At 46.4% G+C, this 21,047-nt stretch overlaps 1 protein-coding gene across 2 annotated transcripts in view; it reads right to left on the minus strand.

Annotated features, from left to right (window-relative positions):
- The window catches only part of KLF7 (Kruppel like factor 7), a 136,967-nt gene that overhangs the window by 12,228 nt on the left and 103,692 nt on the right, over nucleotides 1-21,047 (minus strand). The gene's annotated exons all lie outside the window — the stretch shown is intronic.

The raw sequence follows: 21,047 nt of genomic DNA on the forward strand, positions 1-21,047 counted from the left end.
TAAATCCTTTCCCCCTGCAAATACACTTTCTATCTGGGAGAGGTTTCGGTTCCTACAGAATTAATATGCTTCTAGACTGTTAGCCCGTTTGTTGGGTAGGGACAGTCTCTATATGTTGCCGACTTGTACTTCCCAAGCGCTTAGTACAGTGCTCTGTACACAGTAAGCGCTCAATAAATACGATTGAATGAATGAAAGAATGAATGAATATGCTCTACCTCTGCAGGAAAAGATGAAAGCAGAAAGAACACTTGGGAGTGAAATGTACTATAACAACAATATTGATCAATCAGTGGTATTTACTGAGTGATTACTGTGTGCAGGGCACTGTACTAAGTGCTTGGGATAGTTCAATGAAACAGACTTGGTAGATATATTCCCTGCCCACAAGGAACTTACAGTCTAGAGGGTAAGACAGACATTAACATGAATTATGGGCATTTATTTAAGAGCTGTGGGGTTGAGGGTGGGGTGGATAACAAGTGCTTCAAGGGAGCAGATCCAAGTGCATCGCCGAAGCATACGAGCGAGGGAGTAGGGAAAATGATGGTTTAGTTGGGGAAGGCCTCTTGGAGGAGATTCTTTCCACTCATTCATTCGATCGTATTTACTGAGCGTTTACTGTGTGCAGAGCACTGTACTAAACACTTAAAAAGTACAATTCAGCAACAAATAGAGATGACCCCTGTCCACAACGGGCTCACAGTCTAGAAGGGGGGAGACAGACGTCATTTGTTCTGACGACTTGACACCTGTCCACATGTTTTGTTTTGTTGTCTATCTCCCCCTTCTAGACTGTGAGCCCATTGTTGGGTAGGGACCGTCTCTATCTGTTGCCACCTTGTACTTCCCAAGTGCTTAGTACAGTGCTCTGCACACAGTAAGTGCTCAATAAATACGACTGAATGAATGAATGAAATCAAGTAAACAGGAGATGTGATTTTAACAAGTCTTTGCGCTTGGTACAATGCTCTGCACACAGTAAGTGCTCAATAAATATGATTGATTGACTGATTGATTGATTGATTTGAAGGGGGGGAAAGTGGTGGGCTGTTATTTCTATAAAGGAGGAAGGAGTTCCACACCAGAGGGAAAACACAGACAACGGGACGGCAGCAACATAGATGAGATTGAGGTACAGAGAATAAAGCATTAGAGGAGTGAAGTGTGTAATCTGGGGTGTAGGGGGAAATCAGCAAGGTAAATGATTGGATGTTTTAAACTGATGGCAAGGAGTTTCTGTTTGACACGGAGGTGGGTAGGCAACCATTGGAGGTTTTTGAGAAGTAAGGAAATGTGAACTGAACATTTTCTTGGAAAAATGAGTGAAGTCTAGATTGGAGTAAGGAGAAATGGGAGGCAGAGAGGTCAGCAAGGAGGCTGATGCAGTAATCAAGGTGGGATAGGATAAGTGCTTGGATTAATGTGGTAGCGGTTTGGATGGAGGGGAAAGGGTGGATTCTAGAGATGCTGGGAAGGTGGAAATGACAGGATTCTATGACGCTGAACATGTGGAATGAGTGAGAGAAATGAGTTAATAATAATAATAATAATAATAGCATTTATTAAGTGCTTACTATGTGCAAAGCACTGTTCTGAGCGTTGGGGAGGTTACAAGGTGATCAGGTTGTCCCTAGGGGGGCTCACAGTCTTAATCCCCATTTTACAGATGAGGTAACTGAGGCATAGAGAAGTTAAATGACTTGCCCAAAGTCACACAGCTGACAATTGGCGGAGCCGGGATTTGAACCCATGACCTCTGACTCCAAAGCCCGGGCTCTTTCCACTGAGCCATGCTGAAGCTAATGCCAAAACCTCAGTGAACCTGTGAGACAGGAAGGAGGGTAGTGCTGTCTACAGTGATGGGAAAGACACAGGGAGAATAGGTTTTGGATGGGAAGATGAGGAACTCTATGACTCACCCTCCTGCCTCTTTGGAGCTGAGCCCTTATTGGCAGGGGGTGTTGGTCTGTTGACTAACAGAAATCATCCCTCCTGGCAAGGTAAATGCTGGATCTGGGTGACTGAAGGGGCTCTGGCCGAACTGGGATTTTTTCTTCTTAGTGTAGGTGCTGGAAGCCAAACCACCTCGGGATTGTTTTTATTTTACACTGTGACTAGCCATGCACCAGGCTCTCCCTACTGCCAAGAATCCTGCCCAAGAGTGGGAGTGACTTTCTTCTCAAGGGTCGGGGTTCAAAGGTGTAGCTTCTCCTCCATTAGAGTTGGAAGCTCCAGGTGGGAAGGAAACAGGTCACTTTTTTGTTCTGAATTTCCCAAGCACCTAGTGCAGTGCACTGAGAAGCAGCATGAGCTAGTGGATAGAGCACGGCCTTGGGAATCAGAAGGATCTGAGTTCCAATTCCGGCTCCGCCACATATCTGCTGTGTGACCTTCAAGGCCCTGCTGAGAGCTCACCTCCTCCAAGAGGCCTTCCCAGACTGAGCCCCTTCCTTCCTCTCCCCCTCGTCCCCCTCTCCATCCCCCCATCTTACCTCCTTCCCTTCCCCACAGCACCTGTATATATGTATATATGGTTGTACATATTTATTACTCTATTTATTTATTTATTTATTTATTTCACTTGTACATTTCTATCCTATTTATTTTATTTTGTTGGTATGTTTGGTTCTGTTCTCCGTCTCCCCCTTTTAGACTGTGAGCCCACTGTTGGGTAGGGACTGTCTCTATGTGTTGCCAATTTGTACTTCCCAAGCGCTTAGTACAGTGCTCTGCACATAGTAAGCGCTCAATAAATACGATTGATTGATTGATTGATTGACCTTGGGCAAGTCACTTTGCTTTTCTGTCCCTCAGCTATCTCATCTGTAAAACGGAGATTAAGACTGTGGGCCCCAGGTGGGGCAGAGACTGTGTCCATCCTGTTTAGCTTGAATCTACCCTAGTGCTTAGTATAGTGCCTGGCAAATAGTAAGCACTTAACAAATACCATTAAAAAAAAAGTCTGGGCATGCAACAAGTACCATTCTTGTGCTCAAAACAGATGAGTTTAGGCAAAAGCCAGATGGGACTGTTGCTAATTGAAGAGCTTCCAGGTCAAAGAGCATCTTGGAGCTGGCCCCTTGTTCCTGTATATATGAGATCAATACAGCTGCCCTCTCCACCCCCAAGAGGCGACACCTTTATGATAATAATAATAATGATGGCATTTATTAAGTGCTTACTATGTGCAAAGCACTGTTCTAAGCGCTGGGGAGTTTACAAGGTAATCAGTGTCCCACGTGGGGCTCACAGTCTTAATCCCCATTTTACAGATGAGGTAACTGAGGCCCAGAGAAGTGAAGAGACTTGCCCAAAGTCACACAGCTGACAAGTGGCGGAGCCGGGATTTGAACCGATGACCTCTGACTCCAAAGCCCGGGCTCTTTCCACTGAGCCACGCTGGTATTTGTTAAGCACTTACTATGTGCAAAACACTGTTCTAAGTGCCGGGGAGGATACATGGTGATCAGGTTGTCCCACATGGGGCTCACAGTCTTAATCCCCATTTTACAGATGAGGTAACTGAGGCACAGGGAAGTTAAGTGACTTGCCCAAAGTCACACAGCTGACAATTGCTGGAGCCGGGATTTGAACCACTGAACGTAGGGTTGCAGGAGTTAACCTTTAAATTGGCTTTCGCTTTGCCCGACAGGACTGTTTCTGAGGGCCTTATTAAAATCTAACAGTGACCCAATGAACTCGCCTTATTACAGCACCATTTGCTGAAGGCCTGCAAAGCCCTTTGCAGACTTAGTCAACCTTCATTTACACAAAAGGAAACTGTAGCAGAGGAAGTTTAAGAAATCCGTGGTCACATTAGCCAGATGCTCCAAGTTGAAGGCTCATGCATTCCCAGCAGTTAGTACAGTGCCTGGAACACAATAAGTGCTTAACAAATACCACAATTATTACAATTATTATTATTATTTTTCTCCCTGGGGGCTCATCAAAAAATAAGAAACATCAAGAGGGTAAAATGAGACTCATCTGTTTGGTTCTGTGAAGACAGGGGTGTGACTGGGGGGGTAGCTCCCTGAAACTCTGGAACCTGTGGGCAGGGAATTCACTCATCTACGCTCGTTATGGACAGGGAATGTGTCTGCCAATTCTGTGGTACTGTAGTCTCCCTAGCGCTTAGCACAGTGTTCTGCACATAGTAAGCGCTCTATAAATTCATTCATTCGATCGTATTCATTGAGCACTTACTGTGTGCACAGCACTGTACTAAGCGCTTGGGAAGTACAAGTTGGCAACATATAGAGACGGTCCTTACCCAACAATGGGCTCGATAATGATGGCATTTATTAAGCACTTACTATGTGCAAAGCATCATCATCGTCAATCGTATTTATTGAGCACTTACTGTGTGCAGAGCACTGTACTAAGTGCTTGGGAAGTACAAGTTGGCAACATATAGAGACAGTCCCTACCCAACAGTGGGCTCATAGTCTAAAAGCACTGTTCTAAGAGCTGGGGAGGTTACAAGATGATCAGGTTGTCCCACGGGAGGTTCACAGTCTTAATCCCCATTTTACAGATGAGGGAACTGAGGCTGACAATTGGCGGAGCCGGGATTTGAACCCATGACCTCTGACTCCAAAGTCCGGGCTCTTTCCACTGAGCCACGCTGCTTTGCTTATGCGTCGACCAACTCTGTTCATTCATTCAATCATATTTACTGAGCGCTTACTGTGTGCAGAGCACTGTACTAAGCACTCGGGAAGTACAAGCTGGCAACATATAGAGACGGTCCCTACCCAACAGCGGGCTCACAGTCTAGAAGGGGGAGACAGAAAACAAAACAAAACATACTAACAAAATAAAATAAATAGAATAGTAAATATGTACAAATAAAATATAGTAATAAATCTGTACAAACATATATACAGGTGCTGTGGGGAGGGGAAGGAGGTAAGGCGGGGGGGGATGGGGAGGGGGAGGAGGGGGAGAGGAAGGAGGGGGCTCAGTCTGGGAAGGCCTCCTGGAGGAGGTGAGCTCTCAGTAGGGCTTTGAAGGGAGGAAGAGAGCTAGCTTGGCGGATGTTGGGAGGGAGGGCATTCCAGGACAGGGAGAGGATGTGGGCTGGGGGTCGATGGTGGGACAGGCGAGAACGAGGCACAGTGAAGAGGTTAGTGGCAGAGGAATGGAGGGTGCGGGCTGGGCTGTAGAAGGAGAGAAGGGAGGTGAGGTAGGAGGGGGAGAGGTGATGGACAGCCTTGAAGCCAAGAGTGAGGAGTTTTTGCCTGATGCGTAGGCTGATTGGTAGCCACTGGAGATCTTTGAGGAGGTGAGTAATGTGCCCAGAGCGTTTCTGCACAAAGATGATCCGGGCAGCAGCGTGAAGTGTAGATTGAAGTGCTCTGCCCAAAGTAAGTGCTCAGTAAATACCATTGATTGATTGAGTGGAAATGGGATTGATGGGGCCAACTCACCCCTGAACCCAGCCAATCAGTCAATCATATTTGTTACGCACCCACTGTGTGCAGAGCACTGTAATGAGACCTTGAGAGAGTGCAATATAAGCAAATAACAGACACATTCCCTGCCCACAATGAGTCCATCAGTGGCATTTACTCTGTGCAGAATGCTGAACAAAGTGCCTGGGAGAGTCCAGTAGAGTGATAGACACGATGTCTACCTTCAAGGAGCTTACAATCTAGAATGGCCCCGATGGCTCAGGTGGGCATTCGACCCACCCAATGTAGAAGGTATCCGGCATTACGTAATGGCATCAGCATGGCGTGGTGGATAGGGCATGGGGCTGAGAGTCAGAAGGTCATGGGTTCTAAACCCGGCCCTGCCGTTTGTCTGTGGTGTGACCTGGGGCAAGTCACTTCACTTCTCTGTACCTCAGTTACCTCATATGTAAAATGGGGTTTGAGACTGTGAGCCCCATGTGGGATAGGGACTGTATCCAACTGATTTGCTTGTACCCACCCCAGCACTTATTACAGGGCCTGGTACAAGGTAAGCGCTTAATAAATACCGTTATTATTATTCCCCCTCTAGACTGTGAGCTCGTTGTGGGCAGGGAATGTGCCTGTTGTTATACTGTACTCTCCTAAGCGCTTAGTACAGTGCCTCGCTCACAGTTAGAGCTCAATAAATGTGACAATGACTGAATCTTATGCACCATTTTGCCCAAGTAGGCTGAGGCCACCCATCCCCTATGGGGGTGCCCCCCGACTCCATCCATTGGTTCCAAAGCCACTGCATTTCCAGTCAATCAACTAATCAATCAATGGGATTTACTGAGCGTTCCTATGTGCAGAGCACTGGACCAAGCACTTGGGAGAAAACAATAGTATGGAGTTGGTAGATGCGTTCCCTGCCCACACTCCTGTAACCCTGAAAACAGAGGTGCCACTTCTGAACCACAGAATTTCGTAGTAGGAGCTGAAGTGCCAGGAGGCTGGGGACTGGAAAATAAAATTCCCGACATAAAGGCATCTGGGGCGGCGGCCGTGTACTAGACGGTAGCAAGACCAGCCGAAAACAGGCATAAAACCAGACATCTGGTCATCCCACTGCTATGTAGGACAAGAAAATATGTGCCGGCTCAAAGTTCCTTCAATTCTTTCCCTAAACTGAGGCTGAGTGGCACATCCCAGTTCAATGCCATAGGGATTGGGAGAGGAGTTCATTGTTCATTCAATCGTATTTTCATTCAATCGTATTTATAGAGCACTTACTGTGTGCAAAGCACTGTCCCAAGCACTTGTGGTGTTTGTTAAGTGCTTTTACGAGCCAAGAATTGTATTAATACAATTAATACCTTGCTTAATACAAGCGAGGTAAATACAAGATAAGCAGGTCACATGGCCTAGTGGAAAGATCATGGACTTGGGAATGTGGGGACCTGGATTCTAATCCTAGCTCAGCCACTTGCCAGCTGTGTGATCTCGGTTAAGTCATTTAATTTTCCTGTGCCTCAGCTTTCTTATCTGTAAAATGGGGACTCAATACCTGTTCTAAGCAGCGTGGCTCAGTGGAAAGAGCACAGGCTTTGGAGTCAGAGGTCATGGGTTCAAATCCCGGCTCCGCCAACTGTCAGCTGTGTGACTTTGGGCAAGTCACTTCATCATCATCATCAATCGTATTTATTGAGCGCTTACTGTGTGCAGAGCACTGTACTAAGCGCTTGGGAAGTACAAGTTGGCAACATATAGAGACAGTCCCTACCCAACAGTGGGCTCACAGTCTAAAAGGGGGAGATGGAGAACAAAACCAAACATACTAACAAAATGAAATAAATAGAATAGATATGTACAAATAAAATAAATAGATAAATAAATAGAGTAATAAATATGCACAAACATATATACATATATACAGGTGCTGTGGGGAAGGGAAGGAGGTAAGATGGGGGGATGGAGGGGGGGACGAGGGGGAGAGGAAGGAAGGGGCTCAGTCTGGGAAGGCCTCCTGGAGGAGGTGAGCTCTCAGTAGGGCCTTCACTTCACTTCTCTGGGCCTCAGTTATCTCATCTGTAAAATAGGGATGAAGACTGTGAGCCTCCTGTGGGACAACCTGATTGCCTTGTAACTTCCCCAGGGCTTACAACAGTGTTTTGCACATGGTAAGCACTTAATAAATGCCATCATTATTATTATTATTTAGACTGGGAGCCACATGTGGGACAGAAACTGTGCCTCACCTGGCTATCTTGTATCTACCCCAGTGCTCTCCCCCACCTCAAAGCCCTATTGAAGGCACATCTCCTCCAAGAAGCCTTCCCTGACTAAATCTGCCTATCCTCTTCTCCCACTCCCTTCTTAGCCGCTCTTTCTTGCTCCTTCATTCATCCTTCCTCCCATCCCCACAGCACATATGTATATATCTGTAATTTATTGATTTATTTATCTATTTATTTATATTCATGTCTGTCTCCCCCTCTAGACAGTGTTGGCAGGAATGTGCCTGTTTGTTATTATACTGTACTCTCACAAGCACTAAGTACAGTGCTTGGCATACAGTAAGTGCTCAATAAATACGACTGACTGAATGAGTGACTGCCTAGTACGGTGCTTGACAAATAGCGCTTAACAAATACTACGAGTATTATTATTATTGAGCTATTTGTTCAGTGCTATGTGCAAAACCTCTAAGCTCTGGGATTGATACGAGATATGAAGAACTGGAGACAGTCCCATTCCTACACGGGGCTCAAAGACTCAGGAGGATAGACGACAGGTATTGAATTCCTATTTTACAGGTGAAGACAACAGGGGCATAGATTAATTGCGATAGAAGAGGCTGTGTGGTCTAATAGACAGAGCCCAGGGCTGGGAGTCTGAAGGACCTGGTTTCTACTCCATGCTCCACCACTTGTCTGCTGTGTGACCTTGGTCAAGTCACTTCACTTCTCTGGGCCTCAGTTACCACATCTATGAACTGGGGATTAAGGCTCACAGTCATGTGGGACGGGGACTGTGTCCAAGCTGATTAGCTCTTTGCAGACTGTCTGGCACACAGTAAGTGCTTAACAAATACCATAAAAAAAAGAGGACCTGCAAAACTATTCTGCTTTTTTACAGCTGCCTGTCTTCTCTCCAGTCAGCGGCATTGACGCCGGGCAGCGAGGCAGGCCAAAAAGCCAGTGTGAGACCTACATTCCGACCCCACTGCGCACACACAAAGACGGTCCCCCGGTGTGCTGACGTGTCTGTGGTTGACAGGGCCTGGGAATGTTCTCGTTTTCGCCTCTTACCGATCCTCAATGAGGAACAATTAGGACAATGAAATTCTACAGAAGTATGTTGGTTCTGAGTAGGGAAAAAAAAAATCAGCTCAACTGTGGCTTTGAAAAAACCGAGGAGCTCTTACCTTCTTTTTCCAGAAGGCAGCTTAGACCTACTTAATCGTTCCACCACCCCAAAAGACCGTAAGCTCCTGGTTGGCAAAGGATCTGCTTTCTATCACTACTACTACTACTAATAATAATAATAACAATTATGGCATTTGTTAAGCACTTACTATGTGCCAAGCACTGTTCTAAGTGCTGGGGTAGATACAAAGTTATCAGGTGTTCCACGTGGGGCTCCCAGTCTTAATCCCCATTTTACTTATGAGGGAACTGAGGCAAAGAGAAGTTAAGTGACTTGCCCAAGGTCACACAGCAGACAAGTGGCGGAGGTGGGATAAGAACCCAGGTCCTCTGACTCCCAAGCCCAAGCTCTTTCCACTAATTCACACTGCTTTACTCTACTGAATGTTCAGTGCTCCATACACATTAGGTATTCCATGAATATTATTAGTTGATTGAGAAAATTCAAGTATTGATATCGCAAATGGATGATCTTCCTCCCAATCAGACTGTGAAAGCCAAGAGGGACAGCGACTTGGTCCAATTTGCTTACATTGTATCAGCACTTAGTACAGTGCACACTGAACAAATACTAGTAATAGCGATAATAATAATTGCGGTATTTATTAAGCACTTACATTGTGCCAGATGCTATACCAAGAGCAGGAGTAGATACAAGATAATTGGGTTAGACACAGTCCCTGTCCCACATAGGGCTCACAGTCTTAATCCCTATTTTACAGATGAGGTAATTGAGGCACAGAGAAGTTAACCTCCTTCTCCAGGTCACACAGCAGACAAGTGGCGGAGCCAGAATTAGAACCCAGGTCCTCTGAGTCCCAGGCTCTTGCTGTTTCCCCTAGGCTATGCTGCTTCTCTATTACAGTTATCATTATTTTTGAATGGACTCATCAGCCCGGTCTAACTGAGGCAGGAATATGGAAACTCCAAAACGTGCACATGTTGTCAAGATAAACTAAGTGCTTAACGAATACCATAGAAAAAAAAAGAAGCTTCCAGTCTAGAGACAACCCACCTACTGAGTTTGTGGACAAATCTGTTGACAAGTCTGTAGACAAACATTTTCAGGATCCACCCTTTTCTCTCCATCCAAATGGCTCCCACAATGTCCTAGACTGTAAGCTTCCAGAGGGCAAGAAGAGTGACTACCAACTCCTTTGTGCTGTTCTCTCCCAAGAGCTTAGTACAGTGTTAATACTAATAACACTGAAAAACACTTAGTAGGTGCTCTGCACACAGTAAGCGCTCACTAAGAGCTGTGAGAAGATGCGTGGCTCAGTGGAAACAGCACGGGCTTTGGAGTCAGAGGTCATGGGTTCAAATCCCGGCTCCACCAATTGTCAGCTGTGTGACTTTGGGCAAGTCACTTAACTTCTCTGGGCCTCAGTTACCTCATCTGTAAAATGGGGATGAAGACTGTGAGCCCCCCCCGTGGGACAACCTGATCACCCTGTAACCTCCCCACCGCTTAGAACAGTGCTTTTCACATAGTAAGCGCTTACTAAAAGCCATTAAAAATAAATAAATAAGTATGAGTGAATGAATAATAATTCTGGTATTTGTTAAGTGTTTACTATGTGCCAGGCACTGTACTAAGCTTCGGGGTGGATACAAGCAAAGCAGGTTGAACACAGTCCCTGTTCCCCATGGGGCTCACAGTCTCAATTCCCATTTTACAGATGAGGTAACTGAGGCACAGAGAAGTGAAATGACTCGCCCAGGTCACTCAGCAGACAAGTGGCAGAGCTGGGATTAGAGGCCATGACCTTCTGACTCCCAAGTCTGGGCTCTATCCACTGTGCCAACCCACACTGAGCACTCAGTACACTAAGTGCCTGATTGATTAATGGCACAGGAGCTTGGTGGCATGGGATTTTGCAAAAGCATGTTGAGTTCACCCAAATCTCAAGCATTTTTCCAGACACACCACCAGCTCCAGAGCCTCCAGATTTCCTCCCAGGTCCCGGGGAACACGGGAGCCGTTTCTGAGCCACGGAACTCAGTTTTGGGAGGTGTGACGGAGGGATTCATTCATTCATTCATTGAATCGTATTTATTGAGGGCTTACTGTGTGCAAAGCACTATACTAAGCACTGGGGAAGTACAAGTTGGCAACATACAGAGACGGTCCCTACCCAACAGCGGAGGGATGCTATGGAGGTGAAAATAAAAGCCACCTGCATCCTGTGTGATCTTGGCCAAGTCATTTCACTTCTCTGTGCCTCGGTCACCTCGTCTGTAAAATGGGGTTTGAGACTGTGAGTCCGATGTGGGACAGGGACTGTGTCCAACCTGACTGGCTCGTATCTGCTCCAGTGTTTCGAATGGCGCTTGGTACCTAGTAAGTGCTTAACAAATACCATAAAAAAGTATTGGTCCTAAAGGTGCTCAGTGCCATATCTGTAGCTGTCCCAAGGTGACCCTGGGGTACCGGCCATCTCAAGGTCAAATGCTATCCCGTGACCGCCTGAGCCAGCAGGCAGAACTTGGAAGTGAGGGTGGGATACCGCTCCCACAACCAAAACTGCCGGATTGACAGCCCAAGCCGGGAATACAGGTGTCCCTCGCCCCCGTGCCAATCAAATTAGGTATGGAGGAGGGGGGGCGGGCAGAGATTGGATAAACTGAGGCCAGAAGCTGGAATGGCCTAGGAGTCTCTGACCTTCTGGGAGCAGAACACCAAGACACACAGCAACAGCAGCGGCCCACGTGTCTTTCTCTGCCCAGAAGGCCAGATGCCCGCTCTGCAACCAGGACCAAAACACCGAGGCAAGGGCCGCGGGATGGGTGAGTGTCTCGTGGGTGGGAGCCATGTGCCCTGCTGCAGATGGGGATCATAAGTGGATTCCTCCCATGTAGGGAGAGCACATGGTGAGAGCGAGCTGCCCACCACATGCAGGGGTAATGGAATGGATTCGTCCCATGTGGGAAAGTAAGTGGATTCTTCCTGTATGGGAAAGTAAGTGGATTCTTCCCGTATGGGAAAGTAAGTGGATTCGTCCCAAGTGGGAAGTGCACATGGGTGAGAGCTAGCCGCCTCAACCACGCGCGATTAACGTATGATTGTGTTCCTCCTGCTGGGAAGCTCGCATATTGCTAATTGTACTCCTAACTTGTAACTTGTAACTCCAAATTGTACTTCCCAAGCTGTTAGTACAGTGCTCTGCACACAGTAAGTGCTCAATAAATACAATTGAATGAATAATTGATTACATTCCTCCTGAAAGGGAAGCTCAATCCACTGCGCCTAAACAATTATAAATAATTCAATTCACTTTGCGGAATAAATTTTATATAAAATTCAGCCTCTCTCTCTCTTTCTCTCTCTCTCTCTCTCTCTCTCTCTCTCTCTCTCTCTCCCTCTCTCTCTCTCCCTCCCTCCCTCCCTCTCCCTCATTACTGAACGAACCAGTCCCCGGACGACAGGTGACAGTACCCAACAGGACTAACAGGATGGCCTGCCCACTAAAAAACAGGACAAGTGCCCATAGAATGCCGTAACTCCCATAGAAATTCAAATCCATTCGTATGCAAAAATTCCAAAGCAATGTGTGCATCCATCCCAACCTCTCTTCAATCCCTCAATAAATGCCATCATTATTATTATTAATCAATCCATCAATCCATGGTATTTATTGAGCACTCACTGGGTGTGTGTGCAGATCACTCTATATTCAAATCCATTCGCATGCAAAAATTCCAAAGCAATGTGTGCATCCACCCCAACCTCTCTTCAATCTCTCAATAAATGTCATTATTATTATTAATCAATCCATCAATCAATGGTATTTATCGAGCACTCACTGGGTGTGTGTGCAGATCACTCTATAATAATAATAATTATGGTACCTGTTAAGTTCTTACTATGTGCCAAGCACTGTTCTAAGTGCTGGAGTAGATACCAGGTAATCAGGTCATCCCACGTGGGGCTCAGTCTTAATCCCCATTTTACAGATGAGGTAACCGAGGCACAGAGAAGTGAAGTGACTTGGCCAAGGTCACACGGCAGACAAGTGGCAGAAGCGGGATTAGAACCCACGTTCCTGGCTCAGTGGAAAGAGCACGGGCTTTGGAGTCAAAGGTCATGGGTTTGAATCCCGGCTCCACCACATGTCTGCTGTGTGACGTTGGGCAAGTCACTTAACTTCTCGGAGCCTCAGTTACCTCATCTGTAAAATAGGGGTGATAACTGTGAGCCCCATGTGGGACAACCTGATCCCTTGTATCCCCCCCAGCACTTAGAACAGTGCTTTGCACATAGTAAGCGCTTAATAAATGCCATTATAAAAAAAAAAAACCATGCTCTTCCCACTAAGCCACAATCCTGCATCCACCTCTTTTGCTGCATACTTGCTGTGTCTATTAAGCACTAACTATGTACTGAGCAAGGTGCTAAGCTCTGTAGCGGACACAATGCGATCACATAAGACACGGTCCCTTGTCCCACATGCGACTCACAATTTAAGTGGGAGCAAAAACAGCATTTTACCCCCAATTTACAGATGAGGACAGTGAGGCATGGAGACTGTAAAGGACTTGTCCAAGGTCACACAACAGGCAAGTGGTGGAGCTGGAATTAGAACCCAAGTTCTCCTGATTCCCAGTCTTCTTTTTCCACTGCTTTTCCATATACTAGAAAAAAACCGGGATTTCTCTACCACCATTTTATCCATAAAACAGAATCTACCCCCTCATCTCTTGTACTCTCCCACACAGTCATTCCACTCGGGTTTCAGCAACAATCTCAGCTCAAGCATATTGGCACTAGTGTTCACCGCTCCACACCTACAGAGCCAGTCTGTACGTAAACACCACACCTCATCTTTGCTCAACACATCCGCACAGCTAGACGGAGTCCAAATGCTTTCGCCTTGATGCCTCCCTTTCAAAGACCGTGGAAATCACAAGATCTCTTTTTTCAAAATGTAACCACAGCATTATGTTTGTCCGAGGAAATACATGAAAATCAGGAAAATTGGGTTCATCACCTGTGCATCAATAATATGTTAGACTGTTTTAGACTGTTTTAGACTGTGAGCCCACTGTTGGGTAGGGACTGTCTCTATATGTTGCCAATTTGTACTTCCCAAGCGCTTAGTACAGTTCTCCGCACACAGTAAGCGCTCAATAAATACGATTGATGATGATGATGTTAGGGACTCATTATGGGTTGAGCACTGTGCTAAGCACTGAGGGAGAAAGATAATCAGGCTGAACATGGTCTCTGTCCCACAGGGGGTTCACAGTCTAGAGAAGAGGAAGAACGGATACTGAATCTCCATTTTGCAGATGAGGAAACCGAGGCACAGAGTAGCGGAATGACTGGTTCTTGGTTATACAGCAGGTAAGTGGCAGGCCCGGCATTAGAACCCAGGACCTATGAATCCTAGGTTCATGCTCTTTCCACTGGACCACACTGCCTCTTGTGTGCTTCTCCAGCTCTTTGCACAGTGCTCTGCACAAAACAGGTGCAGGATAAATATAATAACTGCTAAAAATGACCTCCTAGCACTGCCTCTGGTTCACAACATTCCAAGCAGAAATCCAAAATCCAGACGAACTGTGAATTGAAACGTTTCAAAAGGGCTCTGTAGCTCCGAGGAGGCTGGGAAATCGCATTATCATCAGCATCACGTGGCTCAGTGGAAAGAGCATGGGTTTGGGAGTCGGAGGTCATGGGTTCTAATCCACTTGTCTGCTGGGTGACCTTGGGCAGGTCACTTAACTTCTCTGTGCCTCAGTTACCTCATCGGTAAAATGGGGATGAAGACTGCGAGCCCCACATGGGACAACCTCATTACCTTGTACCTACCCCAGTGCTTAGAACAGTGCTTGGCACATAATAAGCTCTTAACAGATACCATCATCATCATTATTATTATTATAATGATGATGCTCTGGACTGTGAGCTTACTGTAGGCAGGGAATCTTGTCTGATACACTGTATCCTCCCAAGCGTGTGTATTGGGGGGCCAGCTATCAGAGCTTGGGGTGGAGGACTCTCCCAACCTCTCAGTACAGTGCTTTGCATCAGCGCTTAGAACAGTGCTCGGCACATAATAAGTGCTTAACAAATACCATAATTATTATTAGTAGTAAGCACTAAAAAAACTATGATTGAATGAATGAGCCAGGCCTGGGCCCCTCTTCCAAGGAGCCTTCCCAGACTACGCCCCTCCTTTCCTCTTCTCTCACTCCCTTCTGCAGTCACCCGGATCCTCTCCCTTGGTTCTTCCTCCCTCCCAGCCCCACAGCACTTATGTGCATACTTGTAATTTATTTATTTGTACTGATATCTGTCTCCCTCTCTAGCCTGTAAAGTCATTGTGGGAAGGGAATGTGTCTGTTCATTATTGTACTCTCCCAAGAGTCTCCTCTAACCAAGCCCGGACCCACCTCTATGAATCCCCCCCCTCCCCGTTTTAATAACAATAATAATAATATTTGTTAAGCGCTTACTATGTGCCATGCACTGTTCTAAGTGCTGGGGTAGATAATAATAATAATGGCATTTATTAAGCGCTTACTATGTGCAGAGCACTGTTCTAAGCACGGGGGGGATACAAGGTGATCAGGTTGTCCCACGTGGGGCTCGCAATCTTAATCCCCATTTTACAGATGAGGTAACTGAGGCTCAGAGAAGTTAAGTGACTTGTCCAAGGTCACACAGCAGACATGTGGCTGAGTCGGGATTCGAACCCATGACCTCTGACTCCAAAGCCCGTGCTCTTTCCACTGAGCCACGCTGCTTCCCCTTCTAGACTGTGAGCCCATTGTTGGATAGGGACCCTCTCTATATGTTGACGACTTGTACTTCCCAAGTGCTTAGTACAGTACTCTGCACAAAGTAAGTGCTCAATAAATACAATTGAATGAATGAATGAATATAATGCTCTGCACACAGTAAGTACTCAAGAAATGCAGCTGTATGAATGAATGTTTGCTAGTTACCAATCAATGACATTACCTTCCCTCAGCCCTTCTTTTTAATGGCATTTGTTAAGCACTTACTATATGCCAGGCACTGTACTGAGCACTGGAGAAGACACAAGCAAATAGGGTGGGCACAGTCCACGCCCTACATAGGGCTCACATCCCCATTTTACAGATGAGGTAATGGAGGCACAGAGAAGTGAAGTGACTTGCCCAGAGTCACCCAGCAGACAAGTTGGGGAGCTGGGACTAAAAACAGGTCCTTCTGACTCCTGGGCCTGTGCTCCTGCTCAGCTCCTCCAAACCACACTCAGCGATGAGCCAGGAGTGAGACAGTCACACAAGAAAGATTTAGCAGTAAATACATTTGTGCAAGAATTTATTCTGGATGATCCTAATAATAATAATAATAATACTTACTATGTGCCAAGCACTGTTCTAAGCGCTGGAGGAGACACATGGAAATCAGGTTGCCCCACATGGGGCTCACAGTCTTAATCCCCATTTTACAAATGAGGTAACTGAGGCACAGAGATGTGAAGTGACCTGCCCAAAGCCACACAGCTGACAAGTGGTGGAGCTGGAATTAGAACCCACGACCTCTGACTCCCAAGCCCAGGCTCTTTCCACTCAGCCACGCTGCTTCTCTAATAATAATAATGATAATAACAATGGCATTTATTAAGCGCTTACTATGTGCAAAGCACTGTTCTAAGCGCTGGGGAGGTTACAAGGAGATGAGGTTGTCCCACGGGGGGCTCACAGTCTTCATCCCCATTTTACAGATGAGGGAACTGAGGCACAGAGAAGTGACGTGACTTGCCCAAAGTCACACAGCTAAGTGGTGGAGCCGGGATTTGAACCTACGACCCCTGACTCCAAAGCCCGGGCTCTTTCCACTGAGCCACGCTGCTTCTCTAATGGGTGCAGACAATGCTAGTAATAATAATTAGGACACTTGTTTAGTGGTCATTATGTGCCAAGCATTGTACTAAGCGCTGGAGAAGATGCAAGATAATCAGATTGGACAGAGCCCTGTCCCTCATGGGGCTCACAGTCTACAGAGGAGAGAGAGTAGGCACTGAACACCCATTTTACAGATGAGGATACTGAGGCACAGAGAGGTTAAGCGACCAGCCCAAGGTTACACAACAAGCAAGAGGCAGAGCTGGGAATAGAATCCAGGTTCTCCAACTTCCAAGCCCATTCACCTTCCACTAGGCCACGCTGCTTCTCCACAGGGCAGGACTTTTCCTCTGGAAACACACGCCCGCTTCAAGCTCGACAGATCAAATAAGTGCTTCTTGTTTGGGAATTGTTTACGGGCAAAACAATCGTTGCTTTTGAAAAATCAGAGGCTCGGGCTGCTCGGCCGGAGCCAACGGGAACGTCTGTTTACTATTTATTTAGGAAACACTTCCCTATACAGCTACGGCCTCCACGGGAACAAAGCGGAGAAGAGAACTCTAATCTTTCAACACCCATGTAAGCGCTCTCTCCGTCTCAATAATGCAATCTGTTCATTCGTTCATTGTCGCGTTTATTGAGCGCTTACTGTGTGCAGAGCACTGTAATAAGCCCTTGGGAGAGTACAACACAACAATAAACGGACACATTCTCTGCCCGTTCAGTTTACCTCACCGTCATGAACAGACGTGGGGGATCCACGGCCCAGCCTTTGTGCGGCGTGAGCTCGTCGTGGGCAGGGAATGCGTCCGCTTATTATTATTCTGTAATAAATGATAATAATGATGGTATTTGTTAAGCATTTCCTATGAGCCAAGCACTGTTCTAAGCGCTGGGGTAGATACAAGGTAATCAGGGTGTCCCACGTGGGGGTCACAGTTTAGAGAAGCAGCATGGCTTAGTGGAAAGAGCACGGGTTTGGGAGTCAGAGGATGTGGGTTCTAATCCCGACTCCGTCACTTGTCTGCTGTGTGATCTTGGGCAAGCCACTAAACTTCTCTGTGCCTCAGTTACTTCATCTGTAAAATGGGGATTAGGACTGTGAGCCCCACATGGGACAACCTGATTACCTTGTAACTACCCCAGTGCTTAGAACAGTGCTTGGCATACAGTAAGCGCTTAACAAACACTACTATTATTGTTATTATTATTATTATTACCAATTCCCATTTTACAGATGAGGTAACTGGGGCACAGAGAAGTGAAGTAACTTGCCCAAAGTCACACAGCTGGGGAAAACAGGTAGAAAAGGCCAATGGAACTGAGTTGGAGGATATGTTCCCTACCCAAAAATTCCATCGATCAGTACTTTCTAAAAGTTTCTAATCCAGGATGGAAAACGGTACAAAAGGAATGAAGAGGGAACTTGTATTATTATTATTCCTTTTTAATCATCATCCGGGACAGCCCTCCAGAGAATTTTGAGCCTCAAGGGGCCAGGAGGGCATTTGAGGGAAGATTTGGAGCTCTGTCTTGTTTGGATTTCCCTATTTTGGGTCGGGGGGTTTGGAGGGGAGAAGCGTCCGTGCTGCCTTCTCCGGTGTCGGTTTGGGTGCTTCCTGAATTTTAGGCGTAACGGGGTCAGGGGAGGACTCTCCCAACCTCTCAGTACGGTGCTTTGCATCAGCGCTTAGAACAGTGCTCGGCACATAAACCATAATTATTAGTAGTAAGCACTCAAAAAAATATGATTGAATGAATGAGTGAAAGTCTTCCCCAGATAGAATCACAGGGTCCAACCCAGACATCATTTCTGAACAACTGTTCTCTCTTTGTTGCTGCTGCTAACTGAGGGCCCAGAAAGACAAATCTCCTGTTGATCAGTTCGACAACAATAAGGATAAAGAAGCAGAGGGTCTTGGAAACAAACAGAAAACACAGGAGGAGGAAGACAGATTGTTTTGAAAGGAAAGAGTCCGTACTGGAAGAAAAGAGATCCTGTCAGAGGGGTAAGTGCAAAGAGACCAAAGAGGAGAAGGGTAAACAGACCTAACCTGGATAAAAAGATGAACAGACAAAACAGCTGTTTCTTTATGGGAATATTCTTCACTGAGCAGAGCCATTTTAGTGACTTAAACTCGTTATGGGCAAGGAATATGTCTACCAACTCTGTTATATTGTACTCTCCCAAGTCTTAGCGTGGCTCAGTGGAAAAAGCATGGGCTTTGGAGTCAGAGGTCATGGGTTCAAATCCCAGCTCCGCCAACTGTCAGCTGTGTGACTTTGGGCCAGTCACTTCACTTCTCTGTGCCTCATTTACCTCATCTGTAAAATGGGATTAAAACTGTGAGCCCCCCGTGGGCCAACCTGATCACCTTGTAACCTCCCCAGAGCTTAGAGCAGTGCTTTGCACATAGTAAGCGCTTAACAAAAACCATCATTATTATTAGTAGTAGTAGTAGTAGTACAATGTTTTGCACACAGTAAGCGCTCAGTAAAGATGACTGATTGATTAACTTCAAGAATATTCTCAAGTTCTGATGATTTGCAAGATTCCCCACTTTACAGATGAAAATACTGAGGCCCAGAAAGGTTAATAATAATAATTATGGCATTTATTAAGCATTTACTATGTGCCAGACACTGTACTAAGCACTTGGGTGGATACAAGTAAATCAGGTTAGACACAGTTCCTGCCCTGCATAGGCCACACAGTCTTAATCCACATTTTACAGATGAGGTAACTGAGGCACAGAGAAGTGAAGTGAGTCGCCCGAGGCCACACAGCAGACAAGTAGTGGAGGCGGAATTAGAACCCACGTCCTCTGACTCCCAAGCCCATGCTCTATCCACTACGCCACTGTGACTTGCCCATGAAGGTCGGAGGCGGATCCAAGACTAAACCCTGGTCTTTTGTCTCCCAGACTCATAGTGGGTCTACTGGACCACAGCGCTTCTCAGGGTGTGTATGGCAGACTGGATAGTGGCCCAACGGCTTCTCCATATCTCTGGAGGAGGAGTGATGAGTGGGAGCATGGACTACTTAACTGGAAAAAGCACAAGGCTGGGACTCAGACCACCAGGGTTCAATTCCCGGCTTCACCCCTTGCCTGCCGCTAACCTCCTCACCGGGCCTCGTTCTCGCCTGTCCCGCCGTCGACCCCCGGCCCACGTCCTCCCCCGGGCCTGGAATGCCCTCCCTCTGCCCATCCGCCAAGCTCGCTCTCTTCCTCCCTTCAAAGCCCTACTGAGAGCTCACCTCCTCCAGGAGGCCTTCCCACACTGAGCCCCTTCCTTCCTCTCCCCCTCCCCATCCCCCCGCCCTGCGTACTTCCCCTCCCCACAGCACCTGTATATATGTTTGTACAGATTAATTACTCTATTTATTTTACTTGTACATGTTTACTATTCTATTTTATTTTCTTAATGATGTGCATCTAGCTTTACTTCTATTTATTCTGATGACTTGACACCTGTTCACATGTTTTGTTTTGTTGTCCGTCTCCCCCTTCTAGACTGTGAGCCCATTGTTGGGTAGGGACCATCTCTATATGTTGCCAACTTGTACTTCCCAAGCACTTAGTACAGTGCTCTGCACACAGTAAACACTCAATAAATGCAACAATGAATGAACGAAAGAATGCTGTGTGACCTTGAGCAAGTTGCTTAACTTCTCTGTGCCTTATTTTCCTCATTTGCAAAAGGGGGGTGAAATACCTATTTTTCCTCCCCCTTAGACTGTGATCCCCAAGTGGGACACAGATTGCATCTGACAGAGAAGCAGCATGGCTTAGTGGAAAGAGCCCGGGCTTGGGAGTCAGAGGTCATGGGTGCTAATCCCGACTCCCTCACCTGTCTGCTGTGTGACTTTGGGCAAGTCACTTAACTTCTCTGTGCCTCAGTTCCCTTATCTGTAAAATGGGGATTAAGACTGGGAGCCCCCCGTGGGACTGCCTGTTAATCTTGTATCTGTTCCAGTGCTTAGAACAGTACTTGGCCCATAGTAATCGCTTAACAAATACCATCATTATTGTTATTACTATTATTATTATCTGATCATATTGTATCCACCCCAGTGCTTACTCGACACATAGTAAGGGCTTAACAAATACCACAATTCTCATTGTTGCTATTATTAACTATATGGCATCAGCACTGCCACCACCTCCATGGTCCTTAAAGAACTCCACGGGGAGGTGCAAATAATAATAATAATAATAATAATAATAATAATGGCATTTATTAAGCACTTACTATGTGCAAAGCACTGTTCTAAGCGCTGGGGAGGTTACAAGGTGATCAGGTTGTCCCACGGGGGGCTCACAGTCTTCATCCCCATTTCACAGATGAGGTAACTGAGGCCCAGAGAAGCTAAGAG

This window comes from Tachyglossus aculeatus, chromosome 7 (genome assembly GCF_015852505.1).
Source record: "Tachyglossus aculeatus isolate mTacAcu1 chromosome 7, mTacAcu1.pri, whole genome shotgun sequence".
NCBI classification, from domain to species: Eukaryota; Metazoa; Chordata; class Mammalia; order Monotremata; family Tachyglossidae; genus Tachyglossus; species Tachyglossus aculeatus.